This window comes from Lactuca saligna, chromosome 4 (genome assembly GCF_052625555.1).
Source record: "Lactuca saligna cultivar CGN05327 chromosome 4, ASM5262555v1, whole genome shotgun sequence".
In the NCBI taxonomy this organism is placed as follows: Eukaryota; Viridiplantae; Streptophyta; class Magnoliopsida; order Asterales; family Asteraceae; genus Lactuca; species Lactuca saligna.
In genome coordinates this window covers 46406783-46428740 of record NC_136420.1, presented here as the reverse complement: position 1 = coordinate 46428740, position 21958 = coordinate 46406783, and positions in this window count along the sequence as shown.

The window sequence follows — 21958 nt, the reverse complement described above, 5'->3', positions numbered from 1 at the left end:
TTACAAATTCTAAAACTTGAGGGCAATTTTTGAAACTATTCAAAACTTTTCATTTCATAACTTATGAGTTATTAGTTTTGATGAGATTATAGAATCTTTTAATCTATAGAGATCGATTAGATCTTGAACAAGTAAATAAACAATGATGGTTCAAACACAGTAAAATAATAGAACAAGGATGAATCAAACGTGTTGAATGATTAAAACAAAATCCTCAGAAGAGCTCGATTAAGAACATCAACTGTAGAGGATTGGAAGGTTACAAGTATGATCAAAGAAACCTTTAGTCGTCTGGAAAAAATTGTATACTCAGATCTCTAAAACCTTAACCTAATATGCATGCAAGCATAAGCTTATATACAAAGCATAAAAGACACACGGTTGGACAGGCCCAAACCGTAATACAAAGAATTATAAACAAACGAGCCCAAAAGACGCAATCTTCTAAGCCCAACAATCTCCCCCTTTGCGTCAATTTGGGGCGAGATCTTCACTCTGTCTTCAAAGCAGATGGCTTCTTTACCGTTTGAAAAATTTTCGGTATCAAAGCTAGAATATGATGCCTGAAGGTAATATACCAACGAAGCATATCTGTAAAGTTCTTCTTATCTGCTGTTGTATTCTGTTTGCATCGGTGAATGATATTGATGATGTGCTCCAGACACTCTGTAGAGAACAGATGCTTGTCTACCAACGCAAACAGAAACTTGTGCTTATCCCCCCTTGTGAACATAACTGTCAGATTGGAAGAATCAATCTGCCCCAACTTCATTTTATGGACATCTCCGGTTTTGGAAGTGGGCTTGACAGTCGGTTTCTTATTCATCACCTTTGCTATTTCCTGATCCATAGTGGCTAGCTCATGGACATAGGAAGCCAACATTCTTTTAAGATGAGAAAGAATTGGTTCATATTCTCTCTGGTTGGAGAGAAGAATGTTGTATAGCAAGATCCAATCGTGGGGGTTCAGACTGGGAAGATCTGCCAGAGAAATAAGATGTTCGGTGTTGGCAGTTCCTCTGTTGATTTTGAAATTGACGTTTACAAATTTCCCAGCCTGGGTTGGTTTCAGTACCTTGACTCTTATAATTTTCTGGGCGCTCCAAGTCAAGTACTGAGGTTGACCGAATTTCAGATAGAAATCGATAAGCTCCCTGTCAACCTTCGGGTTCGGATGAGGGACGTTTGCAGTGACATCAAAGCAGTGAAAAGTGAAGGATTTACGCGTAATGGGCATGTCGAACTGCGAGTCTTTGGAGTTTTCACACTCAAAATATGCAATCGGTTCCAACCAATAAATAGAAGGAAACTCAATTGCTTGAGTGATGAGTGTGTCTCTGTCCCAATCTGGGAACAGAGTCTTTTTAGCTTGAATTGCCTCCTCATCCTCCCGGATTTTCCTTTCTCTGGCTTCTGCCTCACGAGCTATCTTCAATGTTTCATCAAGCTCTCTGTCCCGTTTCTTGCGTTGAAGAGCTTCAGTAATGGTTTCATCTGATTCTGATTCGCTCTCAACTAGGACATGTTTACCAGAACCCGAAGCTACATTACCCTTCGGTTCTTGTTTGGACATACCTTCCTCTCCCCCTTGTCTCGGAAGAACATGCTTCTCCGAGACACCCTTCATTTCACTTAGGATAGTGATCGCCGGAAGGAGTTTCGCCTGGAGATGCTGACGAACAGTGAGGGTTAGGAAGGGATCATGGGAGTCAAGAACACCGGTTAACATATTTTTAACGTCACCAGCGCAACTCTGAAGAACTGCCCTTTGAGTTTGAAGTAAAGTGATTTCTTGTTGTGCCTGGGCCAGTTGAACTTTCTGTAAGTCAATAGTTGCCTGGTGCTTGATAACTTCTTCCTTCAGGGTGCTCTCGGCTGCTAAAGAGGCAAAACGTGAATCCAAAGATTTGAGAATTGAAGTGGATTCAGTTTTGAGGTCAGCACGCAGAGCCTCAAATTTCCTGGTTTCTCCCTGAAGGGTGGCTGCGAACGAGTCTACTGACGCTTGAAATTTGGAAGCATTTGAATCAGCATGAGCCTTGAGAGAATCAAGAAAGATCTGAGTTGTATGAACAACCTCAGAAACTTCCTTAGTGGCTTTGGAGCATGAGGCTGCTGAATTGTCTACAGTGTCAGTAGAGCGATCCAAGGCTTCGGTGTAAGTCTGGATTGCTGACTCGATGAAAGCCTTCAGCACAGCACCCCCATATGCTTTACTGTCAGCCAGCAGACTGTCGAGTTTTGCGTGAATCTCTTGAAGTTGCTGACTTGACACAGGGGTATCTGTATCGGTGTCGGTAGGGATCCGGTAAGGGCTGTAATAGATGGAATCAAATTCATCATCATCACCCCCTAGGGTAGCACCGGAGTTGGAAGATGGAGAAGGGGAGGATAGAGGGTTGATGACCGGGGTTTCAACCACAGAAGCAGCCCCCGTATCAGATACGTTGACCGTTACTGGTGGTTGGGTTGTGGTTATGGTGATAGATTCTGTGATAATAGGTTGGGAGATAGAAGATGAAGGTTGAGAAATGGTGAAGGGAATAGTGGTTTCGGTTGTGGTTTGGGGAATTGATGTTGGAACAGAACTTGAGATGTTCTGTTTGGGTGATTGGGTTGGGGTTGGAAATTTTGGGGAAGTAGGAGGAGAAGGAGATTTGGTAATTTGGGGAGATTTAGGTGGGGTAGGCGAGTTTTGTGGAGATGAAACGGGTAGAGTTTCGGTTTGAGGATTAACGTCTGGAGGGGTAGGAGAGTTTTGTGGAGACGAAACGGGTAGAGTTTCGGTTTGAGGATTAACGTCTGGAGGGGTAGGAGAGTTTTGTGGAGACGAAACGGGTGCAGTTTCGGGTTGAGGATCAACATCTTCTGTTTCGGATGGTGCATTCTGTTTTGATTCAGAAGGAGATCCTTTGGCTCTTTTAGCCATCTTCTTGACCTTTTTCGATCTCGGCTGAGAAGGTGCCTCTGCCTCGGATTTGCGTTTGGAGGACCTTCTCTTTTTCTCCTTTTGGGGTGCGGGTTCCTTCATCTCAGCCTTCTTCTTTTTGCTCGCTCTTTTGCCCCGGTTAGCAGGCCGATCCAGAGCCTCAAGAGCTGCACGTTGTTCCTCGGAAAGAACCCTAGGAGGCAGGGGGGTTCTGGAGCTGTAGTCCGCCATAATCTTGCTGTGGGGCGTGACACATCTGTACATGGACTCAGGGATTAGTCCATAGTGGAGGAACTTACTTGGATCTGAGAGAATGATTTTCTTGGTGTGGTATGTGGCAATTGAAGCCATAAGAACATCCTTCATGACAGGGATGTCAAGAGAATCAATGGCTCTCCTGGTGATGAGGGTCCAAAACCTGGCGCATGAAATTTCTGAGTGCCTTGCGGTAGAGTTGAGACTCTGAACCACTTGAGACCAGAGAATCGACCCATAGTCCAGATTGATCCCGTTGTAAAGCCCATACAGCATTGTGAGAAATCCTTTGCTAGTGGTGTCGGAACCACCACATCGCTCCGCTAAACCCTTAATTAAAAGGGTAAGCAATCCATTCCACTGAGATGGAAGACATGATTTCTTGACTTTGCCAACAGATGTTAGAACATCTGTATACCCCATCTCGTACATCATCTTAAAGATTTGGGCGGTTGTAATGAAGTCTGGTGAAATAACAGAAGTATCTACGGCAAGCCCTAGAAGAGAGCAAAACCGTGCTTTGGAAACGAAAGTCTTCTTGTCATGAATAGAGAAGTAGATACGGTCTTTGTGTTTGTCATAGCTTGCTGTGGAGTAGACTTGAGATAGCAGGGTCATAGGAACTGCCTCCACCTTCCTTAATGCCAATACCAATGGGGAATATGTGAGGCATTCCACCACGTAGAGCATATATGAGTCATAGACGTATGGAGACAACTCTATGATCATGTTCTGATTTGGTTTGATTGCAAGAAAAGAAGAAGAAGCAGACTGATCGTGAGTTGTAGAAGAAGTCGCCATTGTTGAGTTTTTGGAAGAAGATGAACAGGGGTAACTTTTTCAGAGAGATAATGCTTTGAGAGGTAACTGCCAAAGAACACGATCACGTCTTATTTATACCGTTCTCAGGAGAGAGAAAATCGTGATGATTAGGAACCCAAAACGTCGCCTGAAAAAGCGCGATTAGAAGTTATGGTGTATTCAATGAAGACGTCAGCATACGAGGGGCTGAAACGAATCCTTTGCACGCGCCCAAATCTTTTTCGTACCGTTTGAAATCCCTTGTGCCCTTGTTTGGTTACAGTTGAGACTTAGAACCATGTGCCAAACAGTAATTAGAATGTGGGAAAACAATTCCGTGCATAAGAGTGTGAAAGACAAGGAAATAAATCTAATGTGTTTGGTAGTGCATGTTGTCTAAATAAAAGACAGAAGGCAGAAGATTCCGGGCAAGAATCGCTTCCTTCAGAGTCAAGAGAGACCTGAAGTGTTTGTGTGGTTTCCCGAGAAATACGATCAGTTGTTTTTAGAGAAACAATGAAAGGCGTCTTCTGATGATGGCTAAGAGGTGGCTGAACTCAATCCAAACATTAAGTCTTGACATAAAACTTAAGTGTTGGTAGAGTTACCTGTGAGACCGATGTGATCTGTTGAACAGGTAGGTGGGAAGTATTCTGTGATGGGAATGATATAGACAGAAATCTCAAAATAAATTAAACTGGATCTCTTTGGGAAGAAATGTCTTAGGACGAGACAGTTTCATAAAAGATCACTCATAAAGAAGATTTCCAAGTAAAAGCTTGAGTTAATAACTCACCGTCAATTCTATTTAGGTGTTGGATTTTGGGTTTCACTCAGAACGTGGTAATCGAATCTAAGATCATGAACTCAGATGTTGTGCAACCATAAGCCTCAGTGGTAAAGACTGAGAGCATCAAGGGTTACTTTGGGGAGCGAATGTAAGTGAAGAAGTTGAAGAGATGGTTAAGAGACCGAAAGTACCTTCTGCTACATAAATGGGACAAAGCAGAGCAACTCATGTTTCAGATGAGTAAAAGAAGGTAGCTCTAGACCGAATATGAGAGAATAGCCTGATTGGGAAGAAACGATAGGTATTGATCGAATCATTAAGGCATGCTCGAGGTCATAGAGGCTTGGGACAACATACAGCAGCATGCTTCTAGGGACGTCTAACTAGTCTTATAAGAGAAAAACATACCTGGATGAACGTTCCATAAGGCCATACTTGTATTCACTTGAGCAAGAAGTACATATAAAATATTTTTGAAATTTTGAAATTTACTTAGAGATAAATAAATACTGAAAGACAAAATATTTTTGTTAATTTTTAGTTTTCTGAAAAAGAAATAAAAACAGAAAGAAAGATAAAATATTTTTGTTAAATTTGAAGTTTCTGAAAAAGAAAAAAAAACAGAAAGACAAAATTTAGACAAGGAAAAGAAGTAGAGATTAGGAAGAACCGAGCGGTTTGAGTGAATGAGTGCCTATCTTGTAGAGACAGAGAGAGACCGAGCGATCTGGTTGATTTGGTTCCGTTATGTTACTAGAGCAGAGAGCAACAGAGCGTTCTGCTAGGTTCGGTTCTTTGATTTTGCCAGAGCAGAGAGTAACCGAGCGGTCTGGTTGATTCGGTTCCGTTATGTTACTAGAGCAGAGAGCAACAGAGCGTTCTGCTAGGTTCGGTTCTTTGATTTTGCCAGAGCAGAGAGTGACCGAGCGGTCTGGTTGATTCGGTTCCGTTATGTTACTAGAGCAGAGAGCAACAGAGCGTTCTGCTAGGTTCGGTTCTTTGATTTTGCCAGAGCAGAGAGTGACCGAGCGGTCTGTTAGGTTCGGTTCTTGAATTTGACCAGAACAGAGAGCAACCGAGCGGTCTGTTAGGTTCGGTTCTTGAATTAGACCAGAACAGAGAGTGACCGAGCGGTCTGTTAGGTTCGGTTCTTGAATTTGACCAGAACAGAGAGCAACCGAGCGGTCTGTTAGGTTCGGTTCTTGAATTAGACCAGAACAGAGAGTGACCGAGCGGTCTGTTAGGTTCGGTTCTTGAAATTTTTTTTTTTTTTTTTTTTTTTTTTTTTTTTTTTTTTTTTTTTTTTTTTTTAAATAGAGACATGAGGATTTGGGACCGATTCTGCAACCATCATACCTAAGCCTTGCAATATCTGATTGAATGATGCTTCAGGAAGAGCTTTTGTAAAGATGTCAGCCAGCTGATCAGTGGTTCTTACGAAGTGAACTTCGACATTTCCATCTTCCACATGATCTTTGATGAAGTGATACCTTAGTGCTATGTGTTTGGTTTTGGAGTGTTGCACTGGGTTATGACAAATCCTAATTGCACTTTCGGAGTCACAATATAGTGGGATCTTCTTCATATTGAGTCCATAGTCTCGAAGTTGACTTTGGATCCAAATCACTTGTGATGTGCATGATGCGGCTGCAATGTATTCTGCTTCGGCTGTAGATAGCGACACGCATGTCTGTTTCTTGGATTGCCAGCTAACTAACTTCCCGTCAAGAAATTGACATCCACCGGTCGTGCTTTTTCGGTCGAGTCCACATCCTCCAAGGTCAGCATCAGAATAGGCTTGAACGAAGAAGCCTGAGTTGGATGGATACCAAAGACCTAAGGAGGTGGTTCGCTTGAGATATCGGAGGATGTTCTTCACTGCAAGCATGTGAGGTTCACGGGGGTTTGCCTGAAATCGAGCACAATAACACACAGAAAACATGATATCAGGTCTGCTAGCAGTAATATACATTAACGATCCAATCATTTGACGATAGAGCGTGATATCAACAGCTGGTTTGTCTAGAGATGGGGTAAGCTTAGTGCCGAATGCCATTGGGACTTTGACTTTTGAGTCTCCCATCATACCGAACTTTGCTAGGAGAGTCTTTGTGTAAGCTTCCTGATTAATAAAGATGCCTTCGGGTCCCTGTCTTATGTTTAAACCAAGGAAAAAGTTAATAGGACCCATTGAGCTCATTTCAAACTTAGTCTCCATCAGCTTTCTGAATTCAGCCGTTAAGCTTGGATTTGTGGAGCCAAAGATGATATCATCGACATAAATTTGAACTATCATAAGGTGGTTACCTTCCTTTTTGCGAAAGAAGGTTGGGTCAACCGAACCTTGTTTGAATTTAGACATCTTTAAAATTTTTGTAAGCGTTTCATACCAGGCTCTCGGAGCTTGTTTAAGGCCGTACACAGCTTTATCCAGAATATAGCAATGATTTGGATGCTTTTCGTTCACGAATCCAGGAGGTTGCTCGACGTACACCGTCTCTTCAAGTTCTCCATTGAGAAATGCACACTTGACGTCGATTTGGAAAACTTCAAAGTTCTTGTGAGCAGCATAAGCTAGGAATATTTTAACAGATTCTAGCCGAGCTACTGGAGCGAAAGTCTCTTCGTAGTCTATCCCTTCCTCTTGACAATATCCCTTGACCACCAGACGAGCCTTGTTCCGTATAACATTACCTTCCTTGTCCATTTTGTTCCTAAAGACCCATTTGAGACCAACAACCGAAGCATCTGGAGGAGTTGGAATTAGGCGCCAGACTTTGTTTCTTTCAAATTCGTTCAACTCGTCTTGCATTGCTTGAACCCAATCAGAGTGGTCGAGAGCAGTGTTAACTGTCTTTGGTTCAACTTTTGATACGAATGAATTCAACATGCAAAACTCTACCTTTGAAAATAAGGAAGTCTGTTTTGTCTTCAGTTGTGATCGGGTCAGAACCTTTTCAGATACATCCCCAACTACCTGAGAGACAGGATGATCTCTGGTCCATTTGATAAGAGGAGGGTAATTTGGATCAACGGTTGGGTCTAAGTCGGCATTGATTATTTCTTCTAGTTCAGATTGGCTATCATAACCGAGTGTCACATCGTCATGTTCTACCTCAGTTGGTGTACTTTGGAAGATATGAGGTTCGTGTGATTCTAGTGGACCTGAGCTTGCTGGTGTTGAGACCTCTTCGGTTGAAGTTGTGGAATTTGGCTCCCCCTGGACTTGAGCGTTTGGCTCCCCTTCGACTTGTGTACATGGCTCCCCTTCGACTTGTGTGCATGGCTCCCCCTCGACTTGAGCACTTGGCTCCCCCTCGATTTGAGCTTCGTTGGAAGGAGAGTCGATACAGATTGATTCTTCTTCATACATTCTCCTTGCAGCATCTTCAACAATCTGCTCCATGTGATCAACTTTGTTATCTGCTGCACCAGCTTCAGAAAGTGAAGCATTCTCTGGTTCGTCAAAGAGCTCCAGAAATGTCTCGAATAGATTAGCAACCGAGACTGTAACCATGCCATTTGGAGGAAAGATTTCCCCAGTGATATTTTCTTTAGCCTGCAGCTTCTTGACATAGTTGTCGTCAAAGGTCACATAATACGTCTCTTCAATTTTTCTTGAACGCTTGTTTAGGACCCTGTATGCCTTGGATGTGAGAGAGTAACCCAGGAAAATTCCTTCGTCGGCTTTGACATCAAACTTGTTGCGGTGTTCTTTGGAGTTGAAGATGAAACACCTTGAGCCGAACACATGGAAAAATTTCACATTTGGCTTCCTGTTGTTCAATATCTCATATGGGGTGAGAGCGAACCTTTTGTTGAGATATGACCTGTTCTGTGTAAAACAAGCAGCACAAATAGCATCAGCCCAAAAATAAAGAGGTAAAGAAGCGAAACTTAGCATAGTTCGGGCAGCTTCACACAAGGATCGGTTTCGTCTTTCGACTATTCCGTTCTGTTGTGGTGTGTAGGGAGCTGAGAAATTATGACTAATTCCCTTCTCTGCAAGAAACTCTTCAAACTCCCTGTTCTTGAATTCGAGACCATTGTCGCTTCGGATGTTGCGGACAACCTTTTTGAGCTGTACTTCAATTTGCGTAATAAATGTTTTCAGCTTTTGAGTCGCTTCAGATTTGAGCTTTAGAAAGAACACCCATGTAAATCGAGAAAAGTCATCAACGATAACAAGAATATACTTGCTACCACCGATGCTTTCGATAGATGAAGGACCACACAAATCAGTATGAATTAATTCGAGTGGTTCAACAACTTTTGTATTGATAATAGATGGATGACTTTGACGACTCTGCTTTCCCATTTCGCATGCAGCACATAGATGATCCCTGTCGAACTTGAGTAATGGAAGTCCCCTTACATGACCCCCTGTAACAAGACGATTGATATCTTTGAAGTTAAGATGAGATAATCTTCGGTGCCACAACCAGCTTTCATCGGATTGCGCTTTTGACAATAAGCATACAGCTGGGTTTCCTTTGATGGGTTTCATGTTTAAGGGAAACATTTCACCCTTTCGCTCTGACTTGAGAATTATTTTATTTGACTTTTTCTCTATTATTTCTGAACCTTCATCATCGAATGAGACTTTGAGACCTGTACCTCCAACCAGTTGAGATACACTAATGAGGTTGTGCTGGAGTCCTTCCACATATGCCACCTTCCTTATTGAGAAATCCCCATTGGTTATCATTCCGTATCCCTTTATGGTGCCAAAAGAATTGTTTCCGAACTTGACGTTGCCACCATTTGCGAGCGATCTGTACTCCCTAAGCTCTTCTTTCCTCCCTGTCATGTGACGTGAGCAGCCACTATCAATGTACCATTCTTCATCAAACTGCTCGTCACTTATAACCTGCAAAATTTAGAGAGATTTAGGAACCCAAAGTTTCTTGGGTCCACGTGAGCTTTGCATGGAAACAGGAGCAATGAGAGAGATATCAACAAGAAAAGTTCTTTTTACGAGAGTTGTTTTATCTTTCCTTTTAATGGTGTACACTTTTATTTTGTTAAGATTAGTAGTGTTAGATTCGGTCTTTGGAGTGGATTTATCGACTTTCTGCTTCCACTTTTGCTCAGTTGATGAATGAGATTTAGAACGAGATTGATATGAAACTGAGGATGAAGAAGAATTGGAAGAATGAAAAGAATCAGACTTAGAAGGAGACTTTAGGTGACCCTTTTGTTTTTGATCATTGGAGGGACCGACCTTAGAGTTTTGAACTCTTTTGTCTTCAGAACCGAACCTTTGTGTTTGGTTCGAGCCACTTTTGGAACAGAACCTTTGGTTCTGGTTGATATCCTTTTCAGAACCGAACTTCTGCTTTCGGTTGTTGTCCTTTTGTGAACCGAACCTCGGCTTTCGGTTTTTGTCCTTTTGTGAACCGAACCTCGGCTTTCGGTTTTTGTGACTTTCAAGCTTTTCTTCAGGAATGTCTTCATACTTTAGATTCTTGTCTTGATGAGTGAAGTATGCATTCTGGGAACGCCAAAATTGTTTCCTTTCCGAAAGGTTCTTCCGGTATCTGATGTTCCTTTCTATCTTCCTGTTCCGCATCTGAGATGGTTGATGATGAACATTTGCTTTTGTTTTTGCTGACCCCTTGATTGGTTCCATTTGAACTGCAGTGGAATTACTTTGAGCTGAAGAAGCCGAAGAAATGGTTTCTGTTGGTGAGTGAACATCCTTCTGAGGAGTATCTTTTGTACCACTAGTGCTCGGCTCACTGAAGTTGTTTGGCTTATTCAAAGGTTCGGGTATATATCTTCCTTTGCTCTTCCATGAAGTTCGTTCAGATAAACCAATGGTTTCGTCTGCATTATCAATAGGAGCTTCCCAGAAGTATTCATCACAGCCATCAGCATTGTCTTTGTCTACAATGGCTGCAAGTTCGGCTGTTTGATGTTCAGTTACTCCTGTTACCTTGTATACTTGATTTGGAGTAGTCCTGACCTTTTGATACACAACAGCTTTCTCAACTAATTTTGGGGACTTTTGATGGGACAACCGAGCGAACTCTACCGAATTTTCAGAAATAAGATTCTTGTGATTTTCTGGCTTGGTTTTAATAAATTCTGAGCAGTCAACCGTGTCCTCTACAGAAATTTCACTCATATTGTCATCCTCATCAAGCTCAGATGCATTTTCAACATCAATTTTGTTTTCTGAGCTTACTTTGGTGTTTAAAGAGTCAAATTTTTGCATGGTTTCGGTCCTTAGTTTAAGTCTGTCATTTTCATCCAAAAGATTTTTAAGCATGAGCTTGTGGTCTTTAGATTTAATGAAGGACTCAATTTTGTCCAGTCCATACATGTAGGTGGGATTTATGTCATCAGACGATATCACACTTTCACAGTTATAAGCTTCGGCATCGATTTCATCTTCCTTAAATTCCAGGAAGGGCAAAATCATGCGGTGAATTCTTTGGCCTATTTCACAATCCAAGTGGAGCTGAGTAATATTAGAATACAGACGTTTAGCAATTAAACAAAAAACATTTCGTTGTTTTAACAATTTCAAATTGTCTCTTTGCAAATAAATGTTTTCATCTTTAACTCTGACTAATTCCGATTCCTTTAACTCTATCCACATTCTCCGCTCCTCACTCTTCGACGCAGCCCTGCTCAATTGATCAGTTAGGTTAGAATTTGTGACCCGAGTTTGAGTTAAGCTACTATCTAGATGAGATATTCTTGAATTGACACTTTTTAGTTCTTTCTCATAAGAGGATGATGGTACTTTGCATGAAATAAAAACAGATTGTACCTTCTTTATCAGTTCATCCAGCTCATTGAACTGCTGGCTGAGTGGTTTGGCTGTGAAGCACATGTCCTCCTTTGCATTCTGTCCATCATGACCTCCATCGGTGTTGTATCCCCTCAATTGAGATACGTCAGAAACCATAAGGCATTTACCACCACTGCCTTCTTCCTTAGACACGAACGCCTTTCCATGAGTAGGCTGCCTCACTTCCTCGTCTTCTGAGTCAGTAGACCAAACTTCCGTGCTACCGAACTCATCACCTGGAGCAGAACCCTGCACAATAAGGGCATTACAAGGCGGGTTAGCAGCAGACTTCTTCTTTCTCAACTCTTCTAGCCTTTTCTGCAACACAGCTTCCTCATTGTTTCCATCATCTTTCTCAACGATTTTCTTGAGGACACAGTCCTTAGCATAATGGTTTTTCCCACCACAGTAGAAACAGCTCACTCCAGAGTCGCCGTCAACCTTCGGTTCCTTCTTGTGCTCCTCAACTTTCGGTTCATTAACCACCTTTTCAGAGCTGTAACTTCCCTGCCAGTTTCGGTTTTTGTTGCTGGGAAATTTCTTCTTTATGAACCTTTTGGGATTGGATACCATCAAGGCATAATCTTCTGATGTGAGATCATATTCTTCCAGGCTGAGGTCTTCATCCTCCATGACAGCTTTACTTTTTGACAAGAGAGCCAACGAACCGAGACCAGAAACGACATTTTTCTCTTGCACAACGTTTTTCTCTTGAGACTTGAGAATTCCCACCAGTTTCGCCAAAGAGTATGATTTAAATTGCTCATGGGCTTTAACTGTGGAAACTACTACCCTCCACTCAGACTTTAGACCATTCAGGAATGTAACCTTCTGTTCGATGAGCTTCCTTTCGATATCATGTTTGATCATCTTGCTGAGAAGATGATTGAAGCGATCGAACGTCTGGGTCACAGATTCTTCAGCCCCTTGTCTAAATTCACCGAACTCAGATAGAAGCAGAGTTTGTATAGAATGTTCGAGATCTTCGTCTGTAGAGTACAGTTCACGAAGTCTGTCCCAAACATCCTTCGCTGTCGTGCATGAGCTAACCAATCTGAATGTATCAGACTGAAGGGCGAATCGGATCAATCTTAGTGCTTTGATATTGCATTGGAACTTGTCTTTTTCATCTTGTGCAATGTCTTTCACGTCCTTAAGCAGATCATTGTATTCTTTTTGAGTTTTAATGACTCTGGACGTTGCAGAATGAGAAAACGGTCCGTTGGTGATGGCTTCCCAAATCAAATACCCATTTTCCTCCGACCCAATGACGTAGTCTTCGAAATGATGTGCCCATACTTCATAGTCGTTGGTGTATAAGATCGGAATCCTTGTCGTCGAACCAATGCTGTTTGAAATATTGATAACGTTTGATTGTGTCGCGTCCATTATGATCGTAAAAACCTGTTCAAAGATCAGACTTGTAATAAAGCGGATTAGGGCAAAATAATAAATATCAAGATACGTCAATAAAGAGATGACGGCTCAATAAATATTGATGATTGCGGAAAAACCCTAATGATAATCTTTTTCACAGAAAAGATGTGTATCAATTACACAGCCTCCTGCTCTGATACCAATTGATGAGATTATAGAATCTTTTAATCTATAGAGATCGATTAGATCTTGAACAAGTAAATAAACAATGATGGTTCAAACACAGTAAAATAATAGAACAAGGATGAATCAAACGTGTTGAATGATTAAAACAAAATCCTCAGAAGAGCTCGATTAAGAACATCAACTGTAGAGGATTGGAAGGTTACAAGTATGATCAAAGAAACCTTTAGTCGTCTGGAAAAAATTGTATACTCAGATCTCTAAAACCTTAACCTAATATGCATGCAAGCATAAGCTTATATACAAAGCATAAAAGACACACGGTTGGACAGGCCCAAACCGTAATACAAAGAATTATAAACAAACGAGCCCAAAAGACGCAATCTTCTAAGCCCAACAAGTTTATTAAAATGAAGACTCTTCATTTTATGTAACCTATGTGTTCATTAATGGACTTTAAAAGGAGTGACTTTTGGTAATCCATAAATTGAGGACAAATTATGGATTCCATTAAAACACATCAAGATCAAGAATTAAACTAACAAACTATTTTTTAATAATTCCTATGATCTACTAAAACTCATAAGTTCATGAACATTCATGTCAACAATTTGAAGAATCATATAAACACATACAAAACTTGAAATTTTGACAATAACCTTTGAAATTGGATTAGCATAATCATTACAATATCAAAAACAAGTTTTATAAGTCCAAAACAGTTTAGTGTAATGATTCTAGTCCAATTCCAGCTTAAAAACTTGAAAAACTGCATTCTGGGGCTCCTACTCGTCGAGTGCATGAACCTACTCGATGAGTAGGATGAAAAAACTCATGGACTCGTCGAGTCCCCCCGTGTACTTGGCGAGTTCACTGAGCAGAAAGCAGTTTTAATGATTTTTTTTAAGAAGTTTGCATCAAGTATCAAGAAAACAAACCTAGGCTCTGATACCACTGAAGGGTTTTGAGCATTCTAACACTCCTATGGTGTACATGCAACCCTAGAAACTTTGGATCTATGTTTTCTCTAAAATACATGCAAATAATAATTTTCCATGGTTTACATCCTAACTAGCATGTTATGGGGTACTTGAATCATAAAACACAAGTAGAATTACATACCTTTTAGTAGTGGTTGATTGCTTGGAGTTTGAGAGCCTAGCACCAATAATGTGGATGCCTCAAATGGAAATCACAAATCACCATAAACTTTGGAAACTTGAGAGAGTAGTGGTACACTTCTAGAAATCGGCGACACCTTAGTTCTCATACACACTAGTGCCATTTCAAGTGCCAAGGACCCCTTTATATAGTGTGGTGGATTAGGGTTACATCCATGTAAACCCTAATACCCATGACCTTTCATTTCCATAAGATCCATGGGTTAAAGCTACATGGACTATCCATGGACTTTCCATGCAAGCCTAGCCCATTCTAAATAAGCATTAGCCCACACTATATAAATACAAGAGCCCATATTTAATTAGTCACTTTTTTTATCACCAAATTAATTCTAAATTAATTTTAGATGAATACTAATTAAATAATATGATTTTATACTACTCTCAAAATATTATCCATATAAATTGTCCGGGTGAAGTGCAACCCAAATGGACCATGCCGGGTTGGGTCAAGTACATTTTAAATATAGTTATGGACTTAGACACCTTATCCGACAACATTATGCTCCTGGATGCTTTAAAAAGAATGAACATCCCTGAGTCTGAAATAGTCAAAAGTTCCTCAGTGCTAATAGGATTCAGTAGCGAAACAAAGCATACAGTCAGTGAAATAAAGATGTCTGTCTACATAGAGGGGTAAAACGCTATCCAACGATTTTGTGTAATTGATACATTATCCTCCTATAACATTATATTATTGAGGCCATGGATCCATGACATGAAGGAGATCCCAATCGATGTACCACTAATTTGTGAAGATGCCTACCCCATAAGGGACAGTGAAGATCACATGTGGCCAACAAGAATTCAAGGAGTGCTACAAGACCTCGATGAAGACTTTCATAGTCCCACGATGAGCATAACAATTAAATCAAAGGGCACAATATGTACTAGAGGCCAAAGAGAAAGATACAAAAGAAGTGCCCCTTGACATTAAGGATCCCAGTATGAAAGTACTTAAAAGATCCTCACTACCAGATAACATAGAAGAAGATATAATAAAGTGCCTGAAAGAAAGAAGGAAAACCTTTACATGGAAACATAAAGACATGACAGGTATAGATAAAAATATTATAACTCATAAACTTAACATTGATCATTCTTTCAGATCTATACATCAAAAAAGAAGGAAGTTTGCACTCGAGAGAAATCAATTTATCCAAGAAGAAGTAGAAAAACTTCTTAAAACAGGGATGCTTTAGAAGCTCAAGTTACCAAGGTGGTTAGCCAACGTGGTCGTCTTATAAAAGAAGAATGGTAAATGGAGAGTATGTATAGACTATACAGATCTTAACAATGCTTTTCCTAAGGATCCTTTCCCCTTAACACATATCAATTATATGATAGATGCTACGGATGGCCATGAACTATTAACATTCATGGATGCATCAACAGGATTCAAATGGAACCATCTGACCAAGAGGATACTACATTTGTAACCCCAACAGGTGTATATGTGTATATATATATATATATATATATATATATATATATATATATATATATATATATATATATATATTATATACCTCTATACCCTTTGGTCTTAAAAATTCAAGTGCAACATACTAAAGACTAATTAACCGGATGTTCAAGGACAAACTGGGGGACACCATGGAAGTCTACATCGATGACATGGTGGTTAAGTCAAAGAAAGCTAATGATCACATCAAGGATCTTGAAAAAGCTTTCAGCACACTAGACCAATACAACATGGAGCCGAATCCCTCCAAATGAGATCAAGAAAGTTCCTCAGATACATGGTGACTAAAAGAGGAATAGAAGCAAGTCCGGAGAAAATAAAGTCCATCATTGTTCTAAGATCCCCATCCTCGAAAAAGGATATTCAAAGACTAATAGGAAGAATAACAACCCTAAACAAATTCATCTCAAGATCCTCAGAGAGGTGTAAACCTTTCTATGACATCTTGAAGAAAAAAAAAAGGTTTAAGTGGACCAAAGAGTACAAAGATGCTTTTCAAGAACTTAAAAATTATTGAAGTTTAGCACCCTTGCTGGTGAAACCACTAGATAGGGAGCCACCCCTTTTATACCTTTCAATATCCTCTATCACTGTAGGTGCTGTTTTAGCCAAGGATCTTAACGGGGACCAACATCCCATCTACTATGTAAGTAAAAGTCTCTTGGATCCTGAGACCAGGTACTCCCATCTTGAAAAACTAATACTTGCATTAGTAACCGCTTATACAAAATTAAGACACTATTTTGAAACACATACTATACATGTAGGAACTAATTACCCCATTAAGAATGTTATGCGGAAACCAAAGATGTTAGATAGGATGGCAAAGTGGTCCGTAAATCTAAGCACAAATGACGTCAAATACGAACCAAGATCAACAATAAAATCACAAGCACTAGCAGACTTTATGATTGATTTCAGTGATGATATACAACATGAAGCAGAATTGGAAAGCAAGAAAATCCAAAAAAAAGATAGCATGGGAAGATGGACCCTCTTCACTGATGAATCTTCCAAATTTAGAGGAATAGACCTATGGATCATACTAAAATCGTCACAGGGGGACATCATACCCCAAGTGTAGAAGTGTTTAATCGAGTACAAGAAACAAATCAGAGTAAAATCAATGTAATATGAACACAAGGAGTAAATAAGATCTGGTTCAACTCATATTACTTTCATGAACACGAGTACAAAAATGACAAGAAGCAAGTTTTGAAAAACTCTCTCTCCATCAACTCTATGTTCAACTCCTATTTATAGGAGACTGAAAGTACAAAAAATACTAAGGCATAGATATTACGCTTCGACAACAAAGACGCCTTAGCAAATACATACGAAATATACTATTACAGAGATTTCGACATATTACAAGATATTTTGACCCTACAATCTGCCCCTTTGTAATCATGCCGAACCTCTCAAGGTGAGAGCATCTGTGCAGCAAAAAGCATCACTCTTCGAATCTCAATATACCACAATAAAATCTTCTTCAACTCCTTTTTATCCCCTTGATTATTCTTTGAGCAATTATTCATACGAACAATGAAGTTCGTATATTGGGATGTGGTATACCTTTCTACTTCGCAAGCTTGAAATAAGAATCTTTTCGCTTTGCCACTCTTGTCTTTTCCAGCAAACACCAATCCAAAAGGTTTCAAGCAAATCTCACCATCATCATATTTCCTTAATTCAGCTTGGGTCTTCGTGGCTTCCATAGGAACTTTCACTTCCACCCCTTTAGTTGTAGCCAACTCCTCATCAGTCAGGGCCGAACACTCATAATAATTATCTATGAATATTTTGATGTGAGCAAGACCTAGTCTAAAAGCTTCTGGAAAATCAGCAACTTGTATGAGATCATACAAGTTCATTAAAGGAAAATCAGCAACTGAGAAATCACAGATTTGATTGTTCGCCCTTATAACATGATATCGAAAATTCTGCATCGTATTCTCAAACAAAACATCCTTCGTAATGCTGAGTACCTTCTTGATCTTTATCACTGAACATATCTCCTCTGGTACTTTTCCAAGAACATCATGAAACCTAAGTTTCATGTAAGTGTAGTCATCATCATTATCAAAATTTTCAGTAATCTTGTACTGAGCCATCATTAACATCATTTCATTCACACGAAAATCTAGCTAGCTCATATCCGTGTTAGTAACCACATAGCTTTGCTTTGGCATTTTCTAGAAAGCATATATATGACTGTAACAACTTTTGCTTCAATTTTCTCATAACTGTAACGCTTGCTTGGATCTCCCTTATTCATTCCAGGAGGATAATTTTCACGAAGTCTCAATATGCTTTGAATAACCCTTTGTTTCTCCATTTCAGCTTCAATTTCAGCCTTCATCTCTTCTTTCAATTTTTCAATAATAATTGTTTTCCCTTTGTCATTATTTGAAGAACTATCAACGGCTTCCTTCGACTTTGAACTACTACCACATTCAGTAGAAGAACCAATCACTATGCCTTTCGTAATTGGCTTTGTGGTAACAATCGTAGAACTAACTGGCCCAATAGTCGAAACAATTGGCTTTGTTGTTGGAATTTTTGTTGAAAAAACTTTTCCAACAACCTTGACATTTTCATATGAAGCCTCATCACCAACCTTCCTTTCTCCCCCTTGCACCCCTGTGAGAAAAGGTAGGGCAATCATTGGTAAAAGATTCGAAATTCTGGATAATGGAGCCAACTGTTTATGGAGAACAACTTCAAACAGAGTGAACTTCTAGGACAAAAACTCAGGAGTGATCAATGGAGAGGAACTTGACTTCGTGATTAAAGCTTTCAACTCATTCAATTGAGTAGTTATCTCAGTGAAACTGGTAGATTCTGTAGTGGACAACTGAGTAAGTTGAGGACTCAAGGCTTCATATAATTTCACGAACTTGGTGACAACATCAGCAATAATGTCAACTTGATGATTTAGAGAAGCATAATCACATTACACCACTTCAAGTTCTTTGGCCATATCTTCTCGAAGCTCTTGAATTTTAAGATTAACATCTTCTCGTACCTTTTTCACATCTTGAACGAACAACACATGTCATTCTTTAGCCACTTGTTTCAAGTCTTTCACGTCTGCCTCAAAGTTCGACGATTGAGACTTAATTCGTAATTCATTATTTTTATCATTCTGATCTACCTTCTCCATTATTCGTGTCTCAGATGCTTGAATCAATCCAGAGCATTTGGTAACCATTCTGGCTTCAATAGCTTTGAGCATACCATCAATTTCCATACTTGACATAGAATTACTTCCCCCATATCAGCTTGAGATTGAATAATCGAATTCAACTTCTTGTTAAGAATCTTGAACTGCTTCATAGACATTAACATGTAATCTGGAAAATTTTCTTCCTCATCATCAAATTCAAGTTCCACAAAAGTTCCTCCAAAACCTCCTTCGTCATTATCAGTTTCAAGTTCATCAACAGTTTTGGGTGGATGATCAGTAGATTGGGATGAGAAAAGAGTGGTAAATGGATGGTTGATAACATGGTCAAAAATAGGTGAGTTGGTTGTGTTTGAAATAGGTATGAGAAAGGGTGGTAAAGAAACAGATGAATCCATATTCGAGTGTTCAGGAATACCGTGGGTGGATACTGGATTACTGGAATCTCTTTAGTCGAATCTCCTTCACCCATATTGACATTTACATCCATATCAGATATGTGTGTAGTGATGTATGAAGTTCGAACCTCCTCAGGAACTGACTTGGTTAACATAACTTCAGGTGGTGTGACTTGAGTCTTCTCAGGAGTTGAAACTAAATTATAAAGAGTAACTTCGGGAGTTTCAAGAACTTTGTCATCGTCAGAAGATTTCTTTTGAAGAACCAGTTTTTGCTTTTTAATTTTCTTTGAGATAATCTTCGCCATATCCTCAACAATGCGTTTCTTTGACAACGGAGAGACTGGAGCTGGAACTTCACGAATAAACACTCCTTTCCCTGTCACATGAGTTTTGCAAACAATCTTTGGAGAAAAACTGGATGACCGTTCCGAGGACTTTTGTAAACCACCAGATTTTTGCTTGATTTGTTTGTAAACTCCAGTTTTCGATGGAATTACTTCTTTTTCTGTCTCATCAACATTAAGCTCAACAAGCTTTGTCAAAACAATCGAAATTGGCTCCTCTGTCTTAGACTGTTTCTTTGAAGACTTCTTTGGCTGAGGTTCTTGCACAGGTTTCTCAGGAGTGGCCTTTGCATCCTTCTTTGATCGTCTTGACTTCTTAGAAGGACCAGCATCCTCTTTTGATAACAACTTTCCAGTTTCGACACTCGGATTAATGGACTTCAAATACTCCATTAATACTAAGTTGGCTGGATCAACACATTTTAAAATTGCATCAGGGATCCTAGGAATGTTTGGAAACTCCTTGGCATCATCTGTAACCGCCTTTGGAAAGTGATACTTCAAGAACTCAACTTTTTCTTCATCAGCTGGCACCTCAATCCCTTTTTTGTCATAAACATAACGAAGAATTAAACTCCAGTATCTTGCACACAAGATTCCTTGAACCAAATTGGTGTTCTCCATACTTTTCTGAAACTCCTTCCACATTTGAGTAGACTAATCCACCAGAATATCATAATAAAGCCCAACAACCATGCCATAGGCCTCCATTCGACCTTTATCGAAGCCAACACTACAACCAGTCAAGCAGCGAAGAAAAATACCAAACAGAAAATTCCAAACACTTGGAAGGCCAGACTTCTTGAAATCACTAATCTTGGTGAGTGGGGGTTGATGACCCATCTCGTTGAACATGTAAATAATTTGAGCATAAGAAAGATCAATGTAGGGTGGAGTATTGGGAATACCAAGAATTTGATAGAAAAGCTTCTTGGTAAGACAAATCTTCTTGTCATTCACCAAATTAAAGGTGATAACATCCATCGCTTTGCTATAAGTTGTAGTAGATCCTGCTAATGAAATCCAGGATAGTGGAACAACAAATGAATTGAACATAGCAGTAGACAAGACAAAATGCTTCAAAGCCACGATCAACATCTTGAGTTCTTCAGGGTAAAAAGAAACATCCCCCTCGACTTGATAGTTAGTGCTTTGAATCTTCATTATTGGTTGAGAAGAAGCTTCATCAGTAGTCAGGGATGGAGCAACAACATCAGCAGGATTCGCCATGATTAGGGTTTGAACCTTTGAAGAACAAGTAAAGATTTTTGAGACAATTTGGGATTTTTCTTTTGAAAGCGTAAATGTATAATAACCCCTTGAATCCCTTTTTATATGTAACCCTGAAATTTGAATGTGAAGCGGGATCAACATTAAATGAAATCCGACGTGGCACCTTGAAAATCGCTCCCTATCGCTGATAAACTAGCCACACGTAAAAAAGTACCCATCACATCTCCTCAAAACCCGGAAAGAATATAGAACGTCGTGTCAACCATTCATCGGGCATACGTCATAGAGAAATTAACTGTCACAAACCTTCGGCATGGAGGCAAGGCTCATTTACTTTTGGGATGAAAAGCGAAATCATGTGCCAGTCTTTTTGAAATCATCAGCCTGAGTTGGTATTACTCAGAACCTCAAGGATTTTGTGAGTGCAACGTGCCAAAGAAATAAGAAAATTTGGAGTCAGTGATGTCAAAAAATAAAATTTCGACACAAAGGCAGTTAAACCCCGAGCAAAGGTTGCTTCATTAATCATCAAGAGAGATGATCAACTGGTTGTGCGGTTTCCCGTGAATTACAATCGAATACTTGTAGAGAAGTATCAAAGGGCTTCTTTTTCAAGGCTGTTTGGGTGGCTGTAAAATTTCGTTACATATCAACCAAAACATAAGGTGAGTAATTGTAACAAAAATTACCTGTTTGACCAGTGTAGTCAGTAACAAGTTTACTTTGGAAAAATATTTCAAGTGACTTAGAAAGCAAATGAAACTCACACGAAAATCATATTTAAGAAAAATATTTGTGCTGGATCTTGTTGGGTAACAAACATCGTGGGTTTTGATAGTTTGATCAAGACCACTCAAAAGAATTGAAGATGATTTGGAATTTCAAAAATTTGGTATAGATACAAATGTTTCGTTAAAATCTGGAACATAGTTCCCCATCAATTCCTTAAAAAGGTTAGAAAATTGGGTTTCAGTTTCATCACGGCCTCATGA